The sequence below is a fragment of the Pinus tabuliformis genome, chromosome Q (assembly GCF_031772625.1).
Source record: "Pinus tabuliformis cultivar Carrire ecotype Pingquan chromosome Q, CPIR1, whole genome shotgun sequence".
NCBI classification, from domain to species: domain Eukaryota; kingdom Viridiplantae; phylum Streptophyta; class Pinopsida; order Pinales; family Pinaceae; genus Pinus; species Pinus tabuliformis.
In genome coordinates this window covers 1,258,057,369-1,258,067,920 of record NC_142296.1, presented here as the reverse complement: position 1 = coordinate 1,258,067,920, position 10,552 = coordinate 1,258,057,369, and the positions used below count along the sequence as shown (strand labels likewise).

Genomic DNA, 10,552 nt, shown 5'->3' with positions numbered 1-10,552 from the left:
TGGTACTCTTGGATTGATGGATATCTGGTAAGTCTTGGTTTTACTAAGAGTGATGTTGATCCCAACCTTTACTACATGGTTGCTAGATGTGAGCTTGTGATTTTATAATTATATGTTGATTACTTTGTATGGTAGGAGCAAAGAATCTCATTTATCAGTGTATGAGGAATTTGGATGCTAAGTTCGATATGAAGGATCTAGGCTTGATGCATTACTACTTGGAATTGGAAGTATGGAAGAATCCAAGAGATATATTCCTTGGTCAAGGAAAATATATCATTATGATCCTTCAATGATTTGGAATCCATTTCTATTCCCATGGTGACGAAGTTGAAGAAACCAAGACACTTTGAGTTAGATTTGGTGGATCCCTTTATGTATAATTGATTGGTTGGTTCTTTGATGTATTTGGTTAATACTAGATTAGGGATTTTATTTGCGGTGAACACTCTAAGTCAGTGCTTCATGGAACAGAGGCATGTACATTGGATTGCAATAAAGAATGTATTGAAATATCTATGTGGCACAATGAGTTATGGTTTGTTATATCTCAAACAATGGAGTAGAACTATAGGGCTTATGAAAGTTTTATTCGGTAGAGAATGCACATCAAGGTGTTGTTTTAACTTGGGATTTCCTATGAGATCTTGGATGAGCATAAAGAAGAAATATATTTCACTCAAACATTGCAGAGGCCTAATATATTGTAGTAAGTTTGGAGATTTATGAAGTAGTATGGATTCAGAAATTACTTATAGGATTTCTTGATTAGGTGTAGGATCTGACCATGATTCATTGCAAAAATCAAAGATGTGTAATGCTTTTAGAAAATAAAGTTTTTCAGGATAGGTTGAAACACATTAGGATAAAGAATCATGACATCCTAAACATTGTATAGAAGGGATTAGTGAAGCTCCAATACATATCTATACACGGGTAGGTTTCTAACATTTCCACCAAGGTGAAGTTTGTATACCTTACGGATAAGATTGGAGTGGTAGAGAATGCCTCCCTCTTTGAGATGGAGTTTTAAAATTTTAGCATAAAGGGGTAGACATTCTCTTTAAGTTAAGATATAAACATGTCAAAGTATTGACTAGGGACCATGAAATGTGGCTAGGGAGAATAGCCCGGAGAGGGTCAAGGCCCGAAGTGCTCCCCGGGTTGGTAAGTGCGTTCCTTTATTATCAGGTAGGAGAATTACTATTCAATTAATGTGTATGAATGGTAATAACCTAGGTTTTCACCATAGATCATAGGTGTTGACCCGATTATAAGTGAAAAATTAAATAATTGGTGAATTTCTCCAAGTAATGACTCGTTGAGCATCATGTTGATGCAAGATGCTTTCCACATGTAGTGGATGGATAGATCAACATAGTTATTTCATTCAACCTTTCCTTAGATAATTTTTTCAAAAATAAACATGTAAAGAAGTCATTATGAAAACATCCCTAACTAAGAGGGAGTGTTGGATTTTGTAGCTATATTCATATTTGATAGTTTATCCCTCCAAAATATATGTAATGATAAATACAAAACATGTTTTTCATGTTTATTTTAAAAGGAGGGAATTTTAAATTTTTAAATTGAATTTTTGGCTCGATGAATATTAAGTCAATCCTCCAAGTGTTCAAATCGGACTACCTTGTAGAGGTACCAATTTTTCCTTCCATAAGACTATAAATATAACACGTGTGATCTTCCTCTTGGCACATTTATATCACACAACAACAAGACACGATATCTTTTGCTCATCTAACAAAATGAAACATAAGACAAGAAGGAAAAATTTGATTAAGAAAATTCAAGCATCGAGTCTCTCTCTCTATCTGACCTCACACATATTGATTCTCTCTATTTCTTTGACCTTGCATGTGTGGATGACATGCCATGTTTTTGGGAACTTCACTTTGAAGCAGGCCAAGATTTTCTAGGTGTAGAGGAAGGTTTAATTTTAGCCCTAGCATAGCACACCAAGCTGAGTATACTACTTAGTAGTTTGATTTCATAAGAAGAAAGTTTCACCAAGTTTGACAAGAGATTTGTTGCTAGTATGCTTGGATTTATTTTTGACTGGTAAGATTATATGTATCTCTTGTTGAATTGAATAATTTCTCTTAGGAAAAAGTTGTTGGGTTTCTCCCGAAGTGGGTTTTCCTAGAGTAAATACTGGTGTATCAATGTCTCATTGAAATATCTATTTTTATACTAATTTTATGGTTGAATTTACAAAGTATAATTACTTAATGATTAATTGGAAGTGTTAAAGATAATCTATATTATCACTGTAAGTAATTATCATTTTTAAAAATTAGTGCTTGTATCTATTGCACTAAAAAAATCAACACTTTTAGTATTTCTTTGGAGTCATGATGGAAAATATTATTAATAATAATAACAAAAATATACTCCTCTTTATCATAGTTTTTAGTCACCTAATAAAAATGGACCTTCTAATCAAAATTTACGTAACTTGTGAGTTATATACCTTAAAACATCATTTTTGAGAATATCTAAATGACATACCTTTTTCTTGATATATCTTTAATATTGATCCAATCTATATTTCAAATTTTTCTCTATAATATTTAATATATATTTTCTACAATTTCATAGGTTTGACTAAACTTTTATGTGTCGAAGTGAAAGTTATGGTAACATTCTCAAGACTTGTTGATTTTTGGCTTCTTCCCAAGATAAACCATGTAGAACTTTCCATTTGTCCAATTCTTCAAATCTAATTATAAATTTTTTACCTCATGCAATTCATTATGTTTCATTAGATCTCTAAATATTTCATAATCTAATGTATCACATAAAAGGGATAGAGAAAAAATGCCAAATTCACCTATTCGAAAAAATTTAAGACCCCTTCCCAAATCCTAGATTATAGAGAGTATATCCGCAATAATATAGAGAAAAAAATGTAAAATTTTAAGTAGATGTTTCAAGATATATCTCCACAATATGCCCAAAATTACGCTATATAAAGAATCATGGAAAAAATTTATAGTGGAAATTCCAATCTCACTTATTTGAAATTGATTTCAAGATCCTTCACAAACCCTAAATTCCATTTAGTATATGTTAGATAGTATAATGAACCAAACTCTAAAATGTTAACTATATTTTTTTCAATGATATTTCCTCAATATGTTCCATATTTAACTATCTTAAACATTCCATAAAAGAAGTAATAGAAAAAAAGCCAAAATGACATGTTTGATACTAATTTCATGAACATTTAAGTACCCTTATAACATCCATAGATCATATTAAAAAAAATCTAGAAAACCAATATATGAAGCTTTAATTACATGTTTATAAAGATCTCACCTCAATATGATAAATTTTCACATCTAAAATATCCTATGGAAAAGTTATAGTGAAAACTCCAAGATGACTTGTTTGAAGCAAAATAACCATAGGTTTGTATACTCTGATACCAAAGGTTAAGAATCTTGCACCTTAAAATTGATATAAAAAATCAAGAAGTAAAGTCTAATTCGAGGGGGAAACCTCCTTCTACATTTAATACAATGTTTAAGTCAAGATTCTGATGATCCCAAGATTGTATCATTCACACATACATACACACACACACACACACACACACAAAGGACACACACACACACACATGCAAAGGATACACACACATACACATGTAAAGGAGACACAGACACAGACACACACCTATATATATATATATATATATATATATATATATATATATATATACCATGAAATTTTATAGCTAACCTCGTAATATAACAATGAAACTAATAATGAATGCTTATTAGAGCATAAATATAGGGCCCAATAGTTGTATCAATGTAATTTTCCATTGACTAATTCTTTCATTCATCCAAACTATCCTATTGAGGATTTTACAAGATAATATGCTATAATTAAAGGATTTTGAAGGTACACATCCACTAAAATTTTTATTCACATATTGCATTAATTATCTTCAAGTAAAGGAATTTTAAAATTAAAATGTACATTAAAAGGTGTCACACCTTTGCAATTATTTCTTGTAGAAAGAACCATTTATAATTATTGAAGGATCTATATAAAACTATGCATCATGTAATTTATCTATTGCATGAGGGATTCTTTAAGAAACAACTTGATCTTAGGATATCCATTTCCATCATCTCTCTTTTATTTTTCATTGAAATTTTATAATACAACCAAGAGTTATCTTCCCCAAGTGTAGCTAGTCTACTGCCTAATTCCGTATACACTATCCTTGTTGGAGACATGGACATCGAAGTAATAACAAGACATTTTCTCTAATACCAATATTTTGGACTATATATAGAGAAAAAATAGGGTATAAATAAAAATCGAAGAGCTTGGAGGTATTTTAGAGAGTACAATAATATAATTAAACCCAAATTATGTATAAAACAATGTAAAGCAATACAGGAAATCGAGAATGGTGGTAGTTTATCCTTCAATATAGATGTAGCAGTTATACTTATTCAAAAGAAGACATTACAAGTGGCCAATATTTCACTTGAACCATGATGTAACAATACCAAAAAAGAAAAAACCTTAAATACTCAAAATCTTAAAATTAAGATATAAGGGGACAAAAATAATGCAAGTACCATGGAAACTAGTCGATATGTCAACTTCCTAAGGGTGTGAAATTTGCATAGGAATTTTATTTAGGGATAATTTTAGATTTTTACAAGGCTTAATCCATGTTATATGCGTTTATAAGGCCATAAATAACTACCTCTCCTCATTTATGCATTTGATATAAGGAATAAAAATTTACTCTTTAATTGCGTGGAATATCTTAATTGCTGAAAATTCAAGGGAAATACTTGAAAATGCACCTGGAGTTTAGGACTAAAAAAATTGATAGTATAACTACTAAAATGTGGAACTATTCTAAAACAAGATGAGTTGCAAGGCAACTAGTCCCTGCCTAGGGGTAGGGTCATATGGAGCAGAGCCGACGTCCAAGGTCCGCTAGCTATGTTGTTGTTCGTAAATACATAGATTGCTCAGTATTTAGATTTGATATTGTTCGTTTGATGTTTAACAGATTCCCGTAGATATGGTTGTAAACGCAATGATCGTAGCTATGGTCGCACATGCATACCAGAACGGTCTCTTTGTTTATCACGTCACATGATCTGTTGCAAATCCATTGCGTAACTCTGTCGCAGCAAACGAGGCATATAAGTATTTTTCGAAGCACCCATGTGTTGGTAAAGATGGGAACAGACGTCCGAATAATTATACGACAAGATTGTTCAATTCCTTCTCGCATAAGGTCCCCTAGCTATGTTGTTGTTCGTAAATACATAGACTGCTCAGTATTTAGATTTGATATTGTTCGTTTAATGTTTAACAGATTCCCGCAGATATGGTTGTAAACTCAATGATCGTAGCTATGGTCACACATGCATACCAGAGCGGTCTCTTTGTTTATCACGTCGCATCATCTGTTGAAAATCCATTGCGTAACTCTGTCGCAGCAGACGAGGCATATAAGTATTTTTCGAAGCACCCATGTGTTGGTAAAGATGGGAACATAATTCATGTAAAACAGCTCCGTTTTCTAAAGAGCATGAGCAGCTTTCGCCAATACATGCATCGACGTTACAAAGAACCCCTAGAGATAATTAATCTTTAATGTACCCAGTTGAATATTCCAAAACATCTTCTGAAATGGATGTGCTCCTGCCCTTTAAATATGTTGATTTCAAAGGAGCTCAGCTTTCTACTGCTAAAAGCTGTATTGATTCCAATCACAACAAATGCCTTCTGGCGTACCTCAGGGCCTTGTCCATCAGGCTTCTCAAGAACAGGTGACCCATTGAGGTTGGCTGATTTTTCAGTCCGAGCAACTGCTAATTCCATTTCAAGAGAAGAAATTGTTTTGTCTAACGATCTGGAGACAAGAATTTGCAAGCTCAAATGAAGGGTTTCAATTTTGTTGTAAAAAAAGTGCACACAAACAAAGACAAAATCCAAATTTTATACAATAACAAGAAATCCTGTGCCATCGATGCCTAAACCATAGAAAGATAAAGCCACCTCAGTGTCAAGGGCATTTGATAACTACAACTGACTACCCTATGAACTACTAAATACGTATGATGAATTAGCAAAATACTAGGCAATGTAGCTGAAATAGGCAATATTCAGGGTAGTGATCATGAATGATAGCCGACATAAGTTAAGCCATAAATCAAAAGAGAACAATGAAAGCCGCTGCCTGTTACCTCGAAACAACACAATCATCATAGGCATCCATGAATGACTTCGTTCAAATTAAGGGTGCTAGAATAGTCACATAAACAGGTAGAACAAGGTCTTTAAAACTGCTCACTCAATGGCATAGATAAGATAGGGAGCGAACACGGCACTTGCGATGACAGCCATTGGAAGAACTGTGGATCCTAACATGGAAGAGGGCCAGAAAAGCCATTTTCCTGTTTTTTTGACATAGTTAGCACACCTAAATTCAAATTAAATGAACTCAAAACCGTCTCAAATTAATCTCTCTAGGATACATATAAATTCATGTTACAAGCTGCTTTCTGGAAGAAAACTGCGAAGTTAACAATGAATAATACAATTGTGCTAATGGAAAAATTGAAACGAAAAGAACTGATTGTGTCTCATGTGAGTTGTAGCTGACGTTCTTTAATCTCATTCTTCTCGACTTTTACTGGCCATAGTTGCTCATGTTGATCCTTAACAAGACAAGATACCTCCTCTTCTGACCTTGTCATAAACTCGTTATGCAGTTGCTTGCATCCATCCACAGGTGGTGTAGAGGAATGACTGGGACTGAGAGGTATCTCTCCATGAGAAGAATCCTCAGATGATTTCTTTGTTTGATAAGGTGCCTTTGTACAGACTCTGGAATTGAGAAACACGCAAAGGACAATGGTTTTAGAAACAAAGACAAATGCATGAACTACAAGTTCAAAAAATAAAATGCCAGATGCCCAAATACCTTTCTTTTCGCTTTTCAAGAAATCGAGTTGAAAATATCAGAAAGTTGGTTATTTCAGCAGCTGCTTCATTATAAAAGTTCATCTTCTCAATGACAAACCCACAGTTTAGTAGGAAATTCAAGATACAACTGAATTGCCTGCTTTTTTGACATAGTTAGCACACCTAAATTCAAATTAAATGAACTCAAAACCATCTCAAATTAATCTCTCTAGGATACATATAAATTCATGTTACAAGCTGCTTTCTGGAAGAAAACTGCGAAGTTAACAATGAATAATACAATTGTGCTAATGGAAAAATTGAAACGAAAAGAACTGACTGTGTCTCATGTGAGTTGTAGCTGACGTTCTTTAATCTCATTCTTCTCGACTTTTACTGGCCATAGTTGCTCATGTTGATCCTTAACAAGACAAGATACCTTCTCTTCTGACCTTGTCATAAACTCGTTATGCAGTTGCTTGCATCCATCCATAGGTGGTGTAGAGGAATGACTAGGACTGAGAGGTATCTCTCCATGAGAAGAATCCTCAGATGATTTCTTTGTTTGATAAGGTGCCTTTGTACAGACTCTGGAATTGAGAAACACGCAAGGACAATGGTTTTAGAAACAAAGACAAATGCATGAACTACAAGTTCAAAAAATAAAATGCCAGATGCCCAAATACCTTTCTTTTCGCTTTTCAAGAAATCGAGCAAGCGATGCTTTACGCACTTGTGGTACTGCTGGGGTTATAAAGAGACTAAATCAGGCATACATAATGAGAGTTTACGACAGTACAACCCAATACGAATTCACTAACATGCTACAGAAGTTCAAGACTAGCTAGTTCATCAGTCTGTACCTACCAGAAATTTCCATTGCCAGCTAAAAACATAATTGCTTGAGCCTGCCATCAACAGTTTCATTTACTCAATGCTGTAGAAATTTAACTGCACCGATTATATAAATGCAAATGCTCTCATACTAAAGAGACCTCCAAATAAAAAAAAGAGTATAACAATAGTAATACCCACTTGTCACCTAATGACATAGCTTCATGACAGAGAAATAAAGAGTAGTCCTATAAACCCTGGTAACCTTGCCTTTTTTGAACCAATCTTAATTAAAATCATTTGAGATGTTTGAATCAACCATCTAAAAAAATGGTATCTCAATTTGAATTTACATATTGCAAAGTTCATGTAACCTTATTTGGGCATACCTTGTCTGCAGGAACATCATCATAAACATTTACTGAGCCAGAATAGAAAATTGTCAGCTGTGCGCCTGCTGGCTTTTCAGAAACACTGGCAACAGCCCTTCAAAACCAAAAATGCCCACAGATTTGTCAATCCACAATGAAGCTAAAGATAATTGGCATTCTGCATGAACCATACAGAGAGTAAGATAATATATTTACAAACCTTAAACTAAAATCACAACTTAACATCAGCATTGACAATCATATTACCCTGGTATAGTGGTTCTGGTGGAGGCTCCAACAACAGGCAAGAAGGAATGTTGTCCAGCTAAGGGCATTCCTTGAAACTGTCTCACCAAAGTAGTTGTTCCTCGATGCTTATTTGACATCCACATTCTTTCGCACAATGGCTTGGGAGCTCAGTACCAGCTTTCCTGATGCAAGTTGTGTTGAGTTGTTTGTATAAAAAACACAAGAATTAATTGGCCAAAGCTTTCGTGGCCCATCAAAGTTCAGGAAATCCATGACTAAGGAGGCAGAGCAAAAGAACTACAACAATATGTGAGTTGTTTGTATCAAGAAGACAAGAATTAATTGGCCGTCTATTAACCGTGTTATTTTTCAACCAAGTAATTTATTATATTTAAACATAAATTGAAGTTCATTAAAATTATTAGTAAAGTGAATATGCCGGTTAGAAAAATGAATACGACAGGCTGCCAAATGTTGCATGCGCAAAGAAACGTGGCCACATGTTAGCAACGTAAAGTGTCTTCTTGTACACAAGACCAACTAAACAGCAAGAACCAACTGCTGCAAGCTGTCGTTTTGTGGACCAAGCATTTGTCACAAGAGACATAAATCCCTCTTCAGTTGCTAAAAAAACATTCCGTATCACCGCCAAAATTATTGCTGCAGCTACCAGAGAAAGGAATTTCCATGACCCGAATATCTTTTCGGTGGATTCTTGGCCCTCCCCCTTTTCGACTCCCTCTGCATCCTCCTCCTCGGATTTCATCTCATCTTGATCGACAAAAAGAGACAAGGGTTTCTTCAGAGCACTCAGAGTAGGCAGATTCCCAATAATAGAAAGAAGATGTAAGGGCAACTTCATCAGAAATCGTAGAGGCCTCCCGTTCAGCAATCGCTGAGGCAAATCTGTAAGAAATCGAAAGGGACCTACCTTAATAGAGGACAAAGTCTTCCACAGCAAACTGAAAGCCTGTGTAACGGTTGACATGTTCTCTGTATCAACCGTATCTTTCCCCTCCTCAGTTGAAGTTAAATTTTGATTGCTGGAAGCAGGGACGATAGCGTAATACAGTACCTCAAGCACATGCCCTTTCTCGTTTATATGGAGCTTTGAATCCTCCGGCAACTTGAAGCTGAAAGGCAATAATTCTTGGCACACAAGCCTCAGCAAGCTCGACAGCCTCTCTTCTGCCTTGGCTCTAGAACCCAATTGCAACTCCAAAAGATTTTGCAAAAGAAAGAGCGGCAATTGATTTTCCAGCATCATGAGATCTCTGAAAATGGAGTTGTGGGTAGTACCGGTGCCAGTCGGATGTAAGACTCGCCCCAGTCTAGGTAATTTTTTCATATGCCCTTTATTCCTAGCAAGATCTATTTCAAAAGCAGCAAGCAGCTCCACTAATATGAAATTAATATGAAATCCTGTCTGAAAGAAGGTGAAGATACAGGGCTCCGCTACCAGATCTAGTTCTTCTAGCAGGTGAAAAAGTAACTAAAGTAAAGGGGTAGTTCATAGAGGCCGCCATACCTGAAAGCAACTCTCGTGAGCTAGACAGAAAGCTACTACCAGAGCTAGCCCAACCACTGGTTCAAATACAACTGATTCCGAATCAATAGGCTTTCGAACTAAAGGATCCGTCTCCGGGGGAGGTGATAGCAAAGAGAGCATTGGTTTTCATTCAATCTCCACAGCAGTGACAGGACCAGGTTCAGGTTATACGGATCCAGAGCTACCAGCATCATATTGAGATCGAGCAGTTCCACTGCCTTACCCCGACAGCTGTTGAACCATCGCATGCACCAGCTGCCAATGCACAACCTTGAAACAGGGAACACGAAACCTTACGAAACCTTCGCATACCCGGGCAGATAATAGGAATCGAAGTAATGTTAACATTAAAACCAGACTGGTGACGGTTAGCGACGAAAATGCACCGGGCTTATTTCTTTTAAGCTATGCTCGAGCATCTTCCGCCTCGGGAAGAGGCCAAATAAGATCGCGAAGCCTGAGGTGCGAATGAAACTTAGCTTAGGTCGGCATATCCCCGCACACAGCATTTCCAAACTTTAGGAGAACAACCGAATAACACCTAAGAACTAATGCTATCTCCGTCCGGAACGATTAC

The 10,552-nt window shown here is 35.6% G+C and overlaps 1 long non-coding RNA gene across 2 annotated transcripts; it reads right to left on the bottom strand.

Moving 5' to 3' along the window:
- Positions 1 to 8,130: 8,130 nt before the first annotated feature.
- On the bottom strand, positions 8,131 to 8,599 carry LOC149224379 (uncharacterized). Of its 2 annotated transcripts, none has more exons than XR_016249064.1 (2): positions 8,445 to 8,599; positions 8,131 to 8,355 (listed from the first exon to the last, which is right to left on the bottom strand). It is a non-coding gene; the product is annotated as an uncharacterized LOC149224379 (long non-coding RNA). The 2 variants fall into 2 exon arrangements; XR_016249063.1 differs by having other exon boundaries at positions 8,131 to 8,292.
- Between the last annotated feature and the right edge of the window lie 1,953 nt (positions 8,600 to 10,552).